The 16,048-nt window shown below is 42.5% G+C and overlaps 1 protein-coding gene and 1 long non-coding RNA gene across 2 annotated transcripts in view; one reads left to right on the top strand and one right to left on the bottom strand.

Annotated features, from left to right (window-relative positions):
* Positions 1-16,048, top strand: part of KCNB2 (potassium voltage-gated channel subfamily B member 2) — a 304,602-nt gene that overhangs the window by 196,743 nt on the left and 91,811 nt on the right. The window lies entirely within an intron of this gene.
* Positions 1-16,048, bottom strand: part of LOC127045446 (uncharacterized) — a 28,988-nt gene that overhangs the window by 11,525 nt on the left and 1,415 nt on the right. The window contains exon 2 of the long non-coding RNA XR_007772718.1: positions 14,308-14,395. This is a non-coding gene — a long non-coding RNA (uncharacterized LOC127045446). The remainder of the gene's footprint in view (positions 1-14,307; positions 14,396-16,048) is intronic.

The raw sequence follows: 16,048 nt of genomic DNA on the forward strand, positions 1-16,048 counted from the left end.
TTTTGGGGGCACTCTGGTCCCCCAAAAACCTTCCCTGGGAACCCCAAGACCCAAATTCCTTGAGTCTCACAACAAAGGGGAATAAACTATTTCCCTTCCCCCCTCCAGGTGTTCCCTCCCTGGGTTCCTGGAGAGATACACAGAAGCAAGCTCCGTGAATCTAAACGAGGAATTCCACCCTCCCTATTTCCAGTCCTGGAAACAGAAGTACTTCCCTCTTCACCCAGAGGGAATGCAAAGTCAGGCTAGTAAATCTAACACACACAGATTTCCCCCTGACTTCTTCCTCCCACCAATTCCCTGGTGAGCACAGACTCAATTCCCTGGAGTTCCCCCCTAAAGAAAAACTCCAACAGGTCTTAAAAGAAAGCTTTATGTAAAAAGAAAGAAAAATACGTTAAAAATGGTCTCTCTGTATTAAGGTGACAAATACAGGGTCAGTTGCTTAAAAGAAATATGAATAAACAGCCTTATTCAAAAGAATATAATTTAACACATTCCAGCAACTACACACATGTAAATACAAAAGAAAACAATATAAACCTTACTGCCTTACTATATTTGTACTTACAACTTGGAAACAGAAGATTAGAAAGCAAGAGACAGAAATCCTCTCATAGCCAAGAGAGAGACAGGCACAAGACAAAGAACTCAGACACAAACTACCCTCCACCCAGATTTTAAAAAGTCTTGTTTCCTGATTGGTCCTCTGGTCAGGTGTTTCAGGTTACTTCTTTCCAGGTGAAAGAGACATTAACCCTTAGCTATCTGTTTATGACACGCCCCCCAAATTGCAGACAGGGGAAGCTCACTGGTGGCGATTTCCTCCTAGAACTGTAAAATAAACAGATTAATACAACACATGCACCTTTACATATACCACTAAGTATATAACTAACAAACTTCTACATTTTAAGAACACTTTTTAACTACTGGATTCTGGGAAACTCTCATGGGAGAGTGCATCAGCTACTTTGTTAGAAGCTCCTGAGATGTGCTGAATTTCAAAATCAAAATCTTGGAGAGCTAAACTCCAATGAAGAAGTTTCTTGTTGTTCCCCTTGGCAGTATGAAGCCACTTTAGTGCAGCATGGTCAGTTTGTAGCTGGAACCGCCGTCCCCAAACATATGGGCGTAGCTTTTCCAGGGCGTACACAATGGCGTAGCATTCCTTTTCACTGACTGACCAGTGACTTTCCCTCTCAGACAGTTTCTTGCTGAGAAACACGACAGGATGGAAGTTGTGATCCGTTGCTTCCTGCATGAGAACTGCTCCTATATCACGCTCAGATGCATCCGTGGTTACTAGGAATGGCTTGTCAAAGTCCGGGGCCCTGAGCACAGGGTCAGACATGAGCGTTGCCTTAAGTTGGGTAAAGGCCTTTTGACACTCATCAGTCCACTTAACTGCATTTGGCTGGGTCTTTTTGGTCAGGTCGGTCAGTGGGGCAGCGATTTGGCTGTAGTGTGGTACAAATCGCCTGTAGTACCGGCCAAGCCTAAGAAGGATTGGACCTGTTTCTTTGACTTTGGGACAGGCCACTTTTGGATAGCATCCACCTTGGCCTGTAGGGGATTTATGGTTCCTCGACCCACCTGGTGCCCCAGGTAAGTCACTCTGTTTTGGCCTATTTGACACTTTTTGGCCTTAACAGTTAGTCCGGCCTGCCTGATGCGCTCAAAGACCTTTTCCAGGTGTAGTAGGTGTTCGGGCCAGGAGTCTGAAAAAATGGCTACATCATCGAGGTAGGCAACTGCATATTCTCCCAGTCCTGCTAGTAGACCATCTACCAGCCTCTGGAAGGTGGCGGGTGCATTTAGCAGCCCGAAAGGAAGGACATTAAATTCATACACCCCCGCATGGGTGACGAATGCAGACCTCTCCTTGGCAGGTTCATCTAGCGGTACTTGCCAGTACCCCTTGGTTAAGTCTATTGTAGAGATGAACTGGGCCCCTCCCAACTTCTCCAATAGCTCATCGGTGCGTGGCATTGGATAGTTGTCCGGACGAGTTACCGCATTTAGCTTACGGTAGTCCACACAAAAGTGTATTTCCCCATCTGGTTTGGGTACCTGAACCACTGGAGATGCCCATGCACTGGTAGATGAGCGGATTATACCCATCTGTAGCATGTTCTGGATCTCCCGTTCTATAGCAGCTTGGGCATGAGGAGACACCCGGTAGGGTGGGGTTCTAATGGGGTGAGCATTACCTGTGTCAATGGAGTGGTATGCCTGTTCAGTCCGTCCTGGGATGGCTGAGAACAATGGGGCGAAGCTAGTGCACAGCTCCTTGATTTGTCGCCGCTGCAGATGTTCCAGGGTGGTTGAGAGGTTCACCTCTTCCACGCCACCGTCTCTTTTCCCTTCATAGTAGACACCGTCAGGCCACTCAGCATCATCTCCCTGGACTGTAAACTGACAAACCTGTAAGTCTCTGGAATAGAAAGGCTTGAGAGAATTAACATGGTACACTCTGGGCTTTAGTGAGGAATTGGGAAATGCTATGAGGTAGTTCACAGTTCCCAGGCGCTCTTGGACCGTGAATGGCCCTTCCCATGATGCTTCCATCTTATGGGCCTGTTGCGCCTTCAAGACCATAACCTGGTCTCCTACTTTGAAGGAACGTTCTCTGGTATGTCTGTCATACCAGGCCTTTTGCTCTTCCTGAGCATTCTTTAGGTTTTCTCTAGCAAGGGCTAAAGAGTGTCGGAGGGTGCTTTGTAGGTTGCTTACAAAATCCAGAATGTTAGTTCCTGGAGAAGGCGTAAACCCCTCCCATTGCTGCTTCACCAACTGTAATGGCCCCTTAACCTCGTGACCATACAAAAGTTCAAACGGTGAAAACCCTAAACTGGGATGTGGTACAGCCCTGTAGGCAAACAGCAACTGCTGCAACACTACGTCCCAATTATTGGAGTATTCGTTGATGAATTTACGTATCATGGCCCCCAAAGTTCCATTAAACCTTTCCACCAGGCCATTGGTTTGATGGTGGTATGGGGTGGCAACCAAGTGGTTCACCCCATGAGTTTCCCACAGTTTTTGCATGGTCCCTGCCAGGAAATTAGATCCTGAATCTGTAAGGATGTCGGAGGGCCAACCTACCCTGGCAAAAATGTCTGTTAGGGCCATGCACACAGTGTTAGCCCTGGTGTTGCCTAGAGCTACTGCTTCCAGCCATCAGGTAGCAAAGTCCACGAAAGTCAGTACGTACTGCTTTCCTCTGGGTGTCTTTTTTGGGAAAGGACCCAGAATATCCACAGCTACTCGCTGAAATGGGACCTCAATTATGGGGAGTGGCTGGAGAGGGGCCTTGACCTGGTCTTGGGGTTTTCCCACTCTTTGGCATACCTCACAAGACCGGACATACTTGACAACGTCCTTGCCCATCCCCTCCCAGTGGAAGGACTTCCCCAACCTGTCCTTGGTTCTGTTCACCCCAGCATGGCCACTGGGATGATCATGGGCTAAGCTTAAGAGCTTCCCCCGGTACTTAGTTGGAACCACCAACTGTTTTTTCGGCTTCCATTCTTCCCGGTGTCCACCAGAAAGAATCTCCTTGTATAAAAGTCCTTGGTCTATAAACAAACCGGGATCGATTAGAAGAGCTGAGAGGCGGGGGGGTGCTCCGTGCCGCCGCCCAAGCTTTCTGAAGACTGTCATCTGCTTCCTGCTCAGTCTGGAACTGTTCCCTTGAGGCTGGGTTCACAAGTTCTTCCTCAGGCTGTGGACTTGGGCTTGGTCCCTCTGGAAGCGATGTAGGTGATGGGGTTGTTTCCGTTGCGGGTGAACCGCTCCCCGCTGGTGCACCTGAGGGTATTTCAGGCTCTGGCTGAGCCTTTTGGGTATGGCTGTCTGTTGCTTCTGCCAGTTCTGGCTCGCTGGCGCCCTCTGGCGTTGAGTTTGAAGATGTGGTTGCAATTGCTGGTGCTGGTTGCTGTTCCAGTTCCGGGCCTGGGACTGGAGGTGCTGTGGCTGTTTCAGTGGTTGGCATGGAATCCGGGTCCACTATCTCTGTCTGGGTCTCTGGTAACACAGATGGGGCGTCTGTGGATGGCTCAGGAACAGGAATGGGTCTGGAAGCTTGCCTGGTTTGGCTGCGTGTAACCATTCCCACTCTCTTGGCCCGCTTCACCTGGTTGGCCAAGTCTTCCCCCAGTAGCATGGGGATGGGATAGTTGTCATAGACTGCAAAAGTCCACATTCCTGACCAGCCTTTGTACTGGACAGGCAGTTTAGCTGTAGGCAAGTCTACAGCTTGTGACATGAAGGGGTAAATTGTCACTTTGGCCTTTGGGTTGATGAATTTGGGGCCTATGAAGGATTGGTGGATAGCTGACACTTGTGCCCCCGTGTCTCTCCATGCAGTAACCTTCTTTCCGCCCACTCTCAAATTTTCCCTTCGCTCCAAGGGTATTTGAGAGGCATCTGGGCCTGAGGATCTTTGGTGGGATGGTGGTGGAATGAACTGCTCTCAGTTGGTGGTCTTTGGGCAGTTGGCCTTGATATGTCCCAGTTCATTACACTTAAAGCATCTTCCAGCTGATGGGTCACTGGGTCGAGGTGAGTTACTGGAGACTGGTGAGGTGGAAGAATAGGGCGTCTGTGGCTTTACTTGGGTTGTATGTGGAGTCTTTGGCTGTCCTCGGTTGTAGGGTTTATGGTCGGTGTGCCCTCTGGGGTATTCGTTCCCCTTGACAGTAGCTTTCTTGCTTTCTGCCACTTCCATCCATCTGGCTCCAATCTCCCCCGCCTCGGTGAGATTTTTGGGTTTTCCATCTTGTATGTACCGTGTTATGTCCTCAGGAACACCATCCAAGAACTGCTCCATTTGTATGAGGAGGTGCAGTTCGTCTATGGATTTAACATTGTTTCCTGATATCCAGGCCTCATAATTTTTCCCAACGTAGTAGGCATGTTTGGGAAATGACACATCTGGTTTCCACTTTTGGGTTCTGAAACGCCAACGGGCATGATCCGGGGTTATCCCCATTCTGTATCTGGCCTTGGTTTGAAAAGTTTATAGTCGTTCATGTTCTCCTTAGGCATTTCAGCTGCCACCTCTGCTAAAGGTCCACTGAGCTGTGGCCTCAATTCTACCATGTACTGGTCTTCAGGGATGCTGTACCCAAGACAGGCTCTTTCAAAATTTTCCAAGAAGGCCTCAGTGTCATCACCTGCCTTGTAGGTGGGAAATTTCCTGTGATGTGGAACCATAATTGGCGAAGGGTTGTTAGGATTGGCTGGGTTTTGTTGCTTAGCCTTTTCTAATTCCAGTTCATGTTTTCTGTTTTTCCCTCTCTTCACTTTCTTTTTGTTGTTTTTCCATTTCTTTTTGTTGTTTTTCCATGTCTCGGAGGTGGGCCGCCTCTTCTTCTTCTTGTTTCCTTCGGTGGGCCACCTCTTCTTCTTCTTGTTTTCTTTTGTGGGCTGCCTCTTTGGCCGCTTGTTCTCTTTTGTAGGCTGCCAGTTTGATGCTTTCTTCCTTTTCTTTCAGCTCCACCTCTTTTTGTCTTTTTTTGCAGTTGTCGCCTGTGTTCAGCTTCTTTGATTTGTTCTTCTGCCTCCCTTTTTTCCTTGGAAGTCATGGTTCCTGTTTTCTTGTGTTGGGATGCCCTCTGGTGTTTATTGTCTGAACTGCAGGCTCTGTTGCCTCCTGGGGTCTGCCTAGCAACAGTGCCTTTTTCCCTTTCTTCCTCTAGCTAATCTTTTCAATGTAAAGTAAACCAGAAAAACCACTTTATTTGCATGTGTATTGTGCTGGTAATGACTCTTAATGAGAGTGCTATTGTCACAAAAGACCCTTAATAACTCCTTTATGGTTCATTGCTTAATATGCAAGCCAAAAACTGCAAGAGAGAGCAGAGAAAGAAAAAAAAATTCTCTCTGGTTCCCTTTAAACCCAAACTGTTTCTCTCTGCTTAAAAGCCCCTAGCAGAGAAAAGAAAAATATTATATTCCTACTGGCTTCTGGATTCTATCTTTCCCACAAATGCTGCCACTCATGTCATAACCTATTCCCAGATTTGGACCTTAGCGTCCAAAATATGGGGGTTAGCATGAAAACCTCCAAGCTAGTTACCAGCTTGGACCTGGTAAAGCTGCCACCACCAAAAAATTAGAGTGTTTTGGGGCACTCTGGTCCCCCCAAAAACCCTTCCCTGGGGACCCCAAGACCCAAATTCCTTGAGTCTCACAACAAAGGGGAATAAACCATTTCCCTTCCCCCCTCCAGGTGTTCTCTCCCTGGGTTCCTGGAGAGATACATAGAAGCAAGCTCCGTGAATCTAAACAGAGGAATTCCACCCTCCCTATTTCCAGTCCTGGAAACAGAAGTACTTCCGTCTTCACCCAGAGGGAATGCAAAGTCAGGCTAGTAAATCTAACACACACAGATTTCCCCCTGACTTCTTCCTCCCACCAATTCCCTGGTGAGCACAGACTCAATTCCCTGGAATTCCCCCCTAAAGAAAAACTCCAACAGGTCTTAAAAGAAAGCTTTATATAAAAAGAAAGAAAAATACATAAAAATGGTCTCTCTGTATTAAGGTGACAAATACAGGGTCAATTGCTTAAAAGAAATATGAATAAACAGCCTTATTCAAAAGAATATAATTTAACACATTCCAGCAACTACACACATGTAAATACAAAAGAAAATAATATAAACCTTACTGCCTTACTATATTTGTACTTACAACTTGGAAACAGAAGATTAGAAAGCAAGAGACAGAATCCTCTCATAGCCGAGAGAGAGACAGGCACAAGACAAAGAACTCAGACACAAACTTCCCTCCACCCAGATTTTAAAAAGTCTTGTTTCCTGATTGGTCCTCTGGTCAGGTGTTTCAGGTTACTTCTTTCCAGGTGAAAGAGACATTAACCCTTAGCTATCTGTTTATGACACACCCCCTCTCACATCACATCCCATCCCACTGTCTCAGCATGGAGCCCCCCTCCTGCACTCTAAACTCCTCATTTCTGGCCCCAGCTGGAGCCCTTACGCCCTCCCGCATCCCAGCCCCCTGAGCCAGCCTGGTGAAAATGAGCAGGGGAGTGTGAGCGACTGCTGGGGAGGGATGGAGTGAGTGGGGGGGCATGGGTGGGGCATGAGTGGGGCCTTGAAGGGGAGGCAGGGCAAGGGTGTTCAGTTTTTTATGAGTAGAAAGTTGACAACCTTAGTAGGATGTGGCCCAGGGAAAACCATAGCAAGGGATAAGAGTAGACCTAGCTGTTCAGTACATGACCCTGGGCCAGAATCTAAAATAGAGGTTGGGAGTGAGTTCCCCTACTGGCCCCTAGGAAGGGCGTATACAAGCCCCTTGCAAGGGTTTTTAAGCCTAGAGGGGGGCTGCAGTTAAGCCCTGGTGATAGATTGAGGAATAACCCCAGAGAAGGCAGAAGGATTTTGTTTGTATTAAAGATGTGTTGGGGTTTGAGTTTGGACAGTTGTTACTCTGGAAGGGGCAGACTTAAGATGGTGACCTTGGCCAGAGGGCTGGAAGAGATGCCATCATAATGGTGGAGCAACTGTCTGCAATGGGGGGCACTCCAAAGCGAGAGAGCTGCTATGCCATGCCTGGCAAGGAGCAGGTGCTCTAGCAATGAGTGGACTCAGTTACAAAGCCCAATTAGAGCGGGTCAGAATTTTCTGAATTGAACATTAACAAATATCTTCAGTGAAAATTCAATTTTCACAAATAACAGAAAACCCCTAAAAATTCTGGGGGTTTCAACCAGTTCTAGTCCCAGTCAGTAATTGTCCTTTAGCTGCTTTTTCCCTCAGAAAAATCCCCATCACAGTAAACTAGACAGTGACAGAGAACTGGCAGAGCTGACTCTGTACCTTCCCAAGCCTGTCTTAAGGCCCTTGGAATAGGGGCATTTTGGATTCTGAGGTGTGGCTAGGGCAGGCAGTCCTGTGCTTTAGCTATTCTCCAGATGCTAAGACAGCCCTCAAGATTGAGGGAACACAGACACGGCACCAGCCCAGGGACAAATTAGGTCTCAAAGGGCCAAATTCAGTTCAAGGTCAATGGAGTTGGACCCACTTACACCAGAGGTGAATTTTACCCTTTGTCTGATCCAAAAAACAAAAAATCATGTAGTTTCATCAGTTTGTCTAGTTTTATGCCTTGAAACCAGAGCAAAGGATCAAAATACATCTAAAGGAATAAATGCAATAAATGTATGTATTTGAAAAGAAAATGTTTTCCCCACCACTTACTATTTTTTGTGTGTACTTTCTAGCCTATCGTAAAGAAAGTTATTGAAATGAGACGTAAAATGAAATTATGCAGGAAATGCATACTTTAACACAATTTTTTCTAATTGAAGTAGGTTTTCCCTAAGGGAGGACAGTGCCATTTAATCAAATTTTCCTGACATTTCATTTTACAAGACAGGGGTTTTATGGAGATTCATGTCATTAATAACAAATGTGCTGTTTTGTACTTACGTTTCCAAGAAATTTGGAAAGTTTTCTGATAGAGTGTAAGTAATGCAGCTATCTTTGCCTGTCTTAAAACCTCCCTTTAAAAAAACTGCTTATACAGTAGACAGGAGTACATGGGATATTTTTTTTCTGATGGACTTTATTAGAGACCTTTTCTTGTTGTAGGGGTATGGAAACGGACATACCATTAAAAACATGGGGTGGGTGCAGAGGTTAGAGAGGTCTGTTAGCGTGCACCCGAATCTCCTCCCACTCCATTTCATTCCTGTTGAAACATTGGTTGTAATTGTTTACAAAATTTTACTGACACCCAAAGCAGCAGATGGATCATTTTCATAAAATTAACTTTATTATTTGTGTTATAATATTGCCCAAAGGCCCCTGTCCTGATCAGTGGCCAACTGTGCTACGTGCCGTGCAAATGCGCAATACATAATCCCTGCCCCACAGAGTTTACAGACTCATTTTAAGATGCAACAAGTAGGTGTACCCGACAGTATGCGAGAGAAGGAGGAGACAGTGAGAAGAGGTTCTCACTACACTGCTGGCTAATGCACAGCTTGATACCAGCTTAGTTCTATTTATTTACAGAACATCTGACCATTTGTATTTTACCCTCAGCCTCTTTCCAATGCTCTTGTGTTTATAAAATTATGTGGACTTTACTCTTTATAGAAACATGATTTACTGGTGCAAAGGTTTATCCATTTCCTGCCAAAACAATAGATTCCAGCTACATCCACACGGACCCTTTCCCCCTCTGGGCATTTCTTCTGTAAGGGGGAACCATAGTCCTAGTCCCAGTGTTTTTGGCTTGGAAGGACTGAAGCTATCTGGTGCTGTCAATATTTCCAAGATGATAATGTTCCCCACTCCAGCCCCATTAGGCTATAGAGCAGGGCTGATTAAGGGCATACTTGGATTGCTGTATTTTAAAGGGCTTCTTGGCTCCTTCTCTGATTTGTTCTAATACTCCCAGAGGCATTTTGGTTGATTCAGCCAGGATACTGCTGAGGATTGATGTGGGCCAAAGTGGCTCCACACCCACTCACGGTTCAGTTGCTGGCTGTAACAGACCAAATAGACCAGAAATTTGTGTGTAAGAACAAAATAACTTACAATAGGACAGCTGTTAGCCCTTTAAAATGTAGTAAGACAACAAGCAGTATGATCATTCACTTTATGCTTATATCATGGATTTGTAATTACTTTTGCAAATATCAATTTAATAGGTTACAGATTTTCAAAATTATGCTTACTTTCTATATTATAATCTGGTCTATAAACAAAAGGCCTGGGTCACATCAAGCATGTGAGGCCTCCTACTGGTACCATGTAACACAAAATCTCATACAGTTAAGGTAACTACTCACTGAGTGGCGGACTTTTTGCTGGAATGGAAAATAATATCCACACAGGAGTAACTCTTGGCGCTGCTGCCTTTCAGTTAACTTTTGTTCAATCAAGAACTATAGCAGAAAACCCTGAACCAAATCCACTGTTGAGAAAGTGTTAGGTAGTAGCCAACATCATAAAGCTGTATAAAAACAAAGGAGATCAGAATGATTGCAACGGCTACAAAGGAACCTCTCTACTTAGTGTTGCTGGCAAGGAATTCTGATGGGTCATTCTAAAAAGACAGCAAGTTCTTGCTGAACGTTTATATCCAGAGACTCGGTGCAGGTTCCATGCCAGTAGATCAGTTATCAACACAGTCTTCATAGTAAGGCAACTACAAGAAAAATGTCACGAACAAGAAAGACTTCTCTGCATAGCCTTTATAGATCTTACAAGGTCTTTTGACTTGGTCAGAAGAAAGGATCTTTTTCCAGTAGTTAGTTGGTTGCCCCCACTTCTCATCAGTTTGATTTAGACCTTCCATGATGGGATGAAGGCTGCCATCCAGTATGATGGTGATAAATCTGATAGCTTCGAAATCCACAGTGATATCAAACATAGGTGTGTTCTAGAAACTGCACTCTTTAGTATATCCTTCTCTCTGATGCTTCATCATGCTTTCTCATCTGGCATTGAGGGTGTACATCTCCATAAAAGACCAGATAGGAATTCTTCAACGTTGCACATCTATGAGCAAAAAGCAAAGCCAAACAACTTCTTTTCACCAACAATACAGTGCTTGTCACAAATAGTGAAGAGGAGATTTAGAAACTTTGCAATAGCTTTGGGCTAGATTGTGATGCATTAGGACAAACCATCATCCTAAAGGAGACAATTATGGCACAAGGTGTGTTGACTGCACCAGAAGTTTCAGTAGCTAACACCACTCTAGAAGTTCTGCACAAGTTCTTCTATCTAAGATCAACTGTATTAGAAAACTTATCTCTAGATAAGAGGTGTAATTCTCTTATTGAAAAGTCAGCTGCCACATTCAGGCAACTCACCAAGATTGTGTGGGATAACAGGAAACTAACATTGAACTCCCAAGATATGGGGCTACTAGACATGCATTCTGAGCATACTGCTGTATGATGTTGATCCCTGGACCACCTTCAGCAGGCACTGGGTTGACCTAGGCTCAGGTTCAAGGACATTTGCAAGAGGGACTATAAAGTTTCAACATCAACATTGCAAGCTGGGAATATGCCACTATCAACAGGCCACACCGGAGAGCAGCACTGCACCAAGAAGTCAGAGGCTGAAGACAGTGTTTGAGAGAGAGGAATGTGAAGACTAACATGCAGCAGGCCTCAAGTGATAGTGCACGGGCTTAATCCACTGGCCCCATACAGAGCACAGATAGTGCAATAGCTATTGCACTGATTTTTGCTCAAGAATTTGAGGTTTTTAGCCACTCAATGCTACAGCATGACAGATAGTAAGGAGGGCTGTCAAGCGATTAAAAAAATTAATCACGATTAATCACACTGTTAAATAATAGAATATAATTTCTTTGGATGTTTTCTACATTTTGGAATATATTGATTTGAATTACACAGAACACAAAGTGTACAGTGCTCACTTTATATTTTTTATTACAAATATTTGTGCTATAAAAAACAAAAGAAATGTTTCAGTTCATCTCATACAAGTACTATAGTGCTTTATCTTTATCATGATAGTTGAACTTACAAATGTAGAATTCTGTACAAAAAATAACTGCATTCAAAAATAAAACAATGTAAAACTTTAGAGCCTACAAATACACTCAGCCCTACTTATTAAGTCACTCACTCAAACAAGTTTGTTTACATTTACAGGAGATAATGCTGCCCGTTTCTTGTTTACAATGTCACCTGAAAGTGAGAACAGGTGTTCACATGAAACCATTGTAGCCGGTGTCGCAAGATATTTATGTACCAGATGCATTAAAGATTCATATGTCCCTTCATGCTTCAACCACCATTCGAGAGAACATGCATCCATGCTGATGAGTTCTGCTCGATAACAATCCAAAGCGGTGCAGACTGATGCATATTCACTTTCATCATATGAGTCAGATGCCACCAGCAAAAGGTTGATTTTCTTTTTTGGTGGTTCGGGTTCTGTAGTTTTCACAGAAGAGTGTTGTTCTTTTACGACTTCTGAAATTATTCTACACACCTCATCCTTAGATTTTGGAAAGCACTTTGGATTCTTAAACCTTGGGTCGAGTGCTGTAGCTATCTTTAGAAATCTCATATTGGTACCTTCTTTGCATTTTGTCAAATCTGCTGTGAAAGTGTTCTTAAAATGAACAACATGTGATGGCTCATCATCCAAGACTGCTATAACTTGAAATACATGGCAGAATGTAGGTAAAAAAGCAGGAGACGTACTATTCTCCCCTAAGGAGTTCCATCACAAATTTAATTACACATTTTTTAACAAGTGTCATCAGCATGGAAGCACCTCTGGAATGGTGACTGAAGCATGAAGGGGCATATGAATGTTTAGCATATCAGGCGCATAAATATCTTGCAGTGCTGGATACAAAAGTGCCGTGCCAAAGCCTGTTCTCACTTTCAAGTGATATTGTAAATAAGAAGTGGGCAGCATTATCTCCTGTAAATGTAAACAAACTTGTTTGTCTTAATGATTGGCTGAACAAGAATTAGAATTGTGTGGACTTGTAGGCTGTAAAGTTTTACATTGTTTTGTTTTTGAGTTCAGTTATAAACAAAAAAAATACATTTGTAAGTTACACTTTCACAATAAAGAGATTGCATTATGGTATTGTATGAAGTGAATTGAAAAATACTCTTGTTTATTATTTTTTACTGTGCAAATATTTGTAGTAAAAATAATAATGTAAAGTGAGCACTGTACACTTTGTATTCCGTGTTGTAATTGAAGTCAATATATTTGAAAATGTAGAAAATCATCTAAAAATGTTTAATAAATTTCCATTGCTATTCTGTTGTTTAACAGTGTGATTAAAAGTGCAATTAAGCATGATTAATTTTTTTGAGTTAATCGCATGAGTTAACTGCAATTAACAGCCCTAATAGTAACTGAACTGCTTTGCTGCTTACACTATCAACTTTTGAGACCGACTGCTGCCAATTAAATAAGACGCACAAGTACACATCAGTTAGTGGGCTGCTGTATTCTTCCCTCACAAAAGAGTTACATCACTTCTTTGGTAGAAACCAAACTGTAAAAAGTATATTCCAATGAATAATATATTATTCTACTATCTCTCAGTATCGGAGACATGTCTCACAAGTTGCACACTAGTATTAATTAAGAACACACAAGGCTATGACAGTTCCTAACTGCTTAACACACAGCACTACCACTTCTAAGTCAGGCTTTCTGCTCTCTCCTTTACAAGCATAGTTAAATTGAACTATTACAAAACTAGCATCAAGGTCATTGGCTTTGCAAGGAAGACTTTTGCTCTTTGTGGGCCTACTTCTGAGAGATGTTGAGCAGCTAAATAGTTCGTTTTTTTGTTGCTTGGGATCAATTTATTTTAGTCTACATAATTTTATATATAGAATGTGCCCCAACATTGAAGTCTTCTACAAATGACAGGATAATCAGAAGATAACACCTCATATAAACCTTGATTTTATTTGACTTCCTTATATCTTAATACAAGTCTTGCTTTGAATTTTCACTAGGGGAAAAGTTAAGGCTGTAAAAATAAAATGGCAAAAGACAAGACCTAAGTAATTTGCCAAAAAAAAAAATCCATTTGTAAAAATCTTATTTGCAGCTTGTTTTGCAATATCCTGGTATTCTTACTGTGACATTTGGGGGACTCCTTTAAAAAAAAAAGCCATCTTCTTCATGTTCCTGCTTAACTCACTGATGATTGATTGATTGTTTTTAGTGTTAGATACAATAGAGTGATCTGTCCATTCAGAGAGAAAAGACCTCATTTTTACCCAAAATCTAATTAAACACCAGTATGATTTTTCTTAAATGCTGTAATCCACAGCCTCAACCATTAAACCAATCCAATTTACTATAGACACAAATTGTAAAGCAAAACCAATTTCTGTGCATGATGATTTACTAAGTATCAGATTAAAAAGTCTTAATGAGCACAGTGGAATTGGTCTCTGACAGAGCTGTAGTGATTTGAATATAAAATCAAAAGTCCAGACCTCATTAATTCTGGATATTAGCTTTGGCTCTTCTTTTGGGATGATGGAGCAAGTTCCTTAATCCCTCAGGTTTCATTTCTCTGTCTATGAAATGGGGATAATATGGCCCACTTCTAATTCTAGGATATTTTAAGATTTGTTATCTAAAATGTGTGAAACATCTTGAAGAAAAAATCATATTAAAGTAGAAAATACTAGTGGTGCCTTTTTTAACACAATTTTGAATAACCCAAATTCACTTAACTCTCATCTTCAGTTTGCATGTGTCTTATCTGCAGATTCTGATGGTTTTACCTTTCAAGTGAAAGCATTTCCCTCTCCATTCATGCTCACCCTGGAAATCTTGATTCCCTTCTCTCAAGAACAGCAGGCTCACCAGCTCCTGTAAACACAAATAAAGATGCATTACCAGTCCAATATTTCTCGAGAGCTCTGATTTCTGATAGGAGGCTGATTTATCTTCCTCCACATATTCAAAATGTTATCAAGCAGTGAATAAAAAATATTTGTATCTTGTGTGGCATATGGTTCCTACCATAACACCAAATGAAAATTTTAGCCCTGGCCCACATAATATGAGGTTGCTAAACCTCATGACATGCAGTATATCTTTAAGTGAGGTTTTCTTAACCAAGGTAACATGAGTCATTTCTGATGAACCTTCTCAGGCTCTTCAGAGTAGCATATGTATAATTAGCTTATCCACATCTATTTCATCTCCAGCAGTTGGTGTACTCAGGAAGAGCTGGGAACATTTTGTGCTTTGATACTGCTCTTTTATATATCGGCATATATTAACAGTGGCCAATGTTAGTCAGCATTGGCCAGAAGGACCATGTAGTGGTATCTGAGAAACCACAGTTATTTTGTCTATAGGGGGCTAAGGCAGCATCTTGGCTCCCATTCTGTGTGGTGACTGTTGTTAAACCTTGACTCTCTGAATAGCAGTACAGTATCTTGTAAAGTTAACTATTGCACATTTGAGCATAGGATTTAGTCTTTTGTGTATAACTGCAATTATATGGTGCAATAAGTCATAGGACCCACGGAACCACAAAAAAGATAGATATTCTAGTTAAAATTTGCTGTGGCAGATCCTTCCCTCTTGAAGGTCCTTTTATTTATTTATTTATTTTATTTTCCTCTTTGGATGCCATTCTAATTAGTGGGAACTATCCATATATCTCGAGGGCAAAATTTGATCCTGATTATATTAATGACAACCATGAGAAGATGGGGAAATAACTGAGTTTTTAACCCACATGGGTTTCATTGTTATGTCCTCAAGCAGTCAATGAATCCAATGAAAAGAGGTAGATGGTGGTTACAACCAGAAAAAGAAACAGTGAGGTTCAGAGGAATGTAAATGTCATGATTTCTGAGGGGCTAGGAAGCTTTGAGCTCAGGTGATCTGACTTGCCTCTCACTTACAGTAGTAGGGATGGGGGTGGAAACAGTGTAACCCGCTTGTGAAGTTATTCAGTCTCTAGAGAAGAATCCGGCCCAATGAATTAACTTTTGTTTCCCTGTTGTTGTTTGTTTGAGGAATAAATAGGCATAGACACAAGATTGAAAAGATTTATCTATAATTATTGCAGGATAAGACTTTTAGTAAAAATGGATCCTAAATAACAGTAGATGCATCCTTAATTCAACTGCAGCTCATACAAAACTACTGAATTCCAAAAAGAAATAGTCCTGACTAACTATAGTTCATCAGTGCTTCTCTGAAAGGATAATCCTGTGTGTGCCATCCCCCTCATCTGCTAAACACACACAGATTTAGAGGTCCCTGGATGCAGTAAAACTGGTGCAGTTCCATTGTGTCAGGTGGATTGGTTGCACAGATGGTCCATAATTGTTGAATGCAGTGGTTTGTTGTGGGAGAAGGGACGTTCAATCTGTTGCTATATTGATCTGCCACTCATTCCACCAACCACCTTTCTGAGGGAACAGTTGAGCCATAGAGTTTTAGCTATTGGGCTAATATCAATGCTGGTTTAAGTCCGTCCAGTTCAGTGAGGTTATGGGAGCA

Source organism: Gopherus flavomarginatus, chromosome 2 (assembly GCF_025201925.1).
Source record: "Gopherus flavomarginatus isolate rGopFla2 chromosome 2, rGopFla2.mat.asm, whole genome shotgun sequence".
NCBI classification, from domain to species: domain Eukaryota; kingdom Metazoa; phylum Chordata; order Testudines; family Testudinidae; genus Gopherus; species Gopherus flavomarginatus.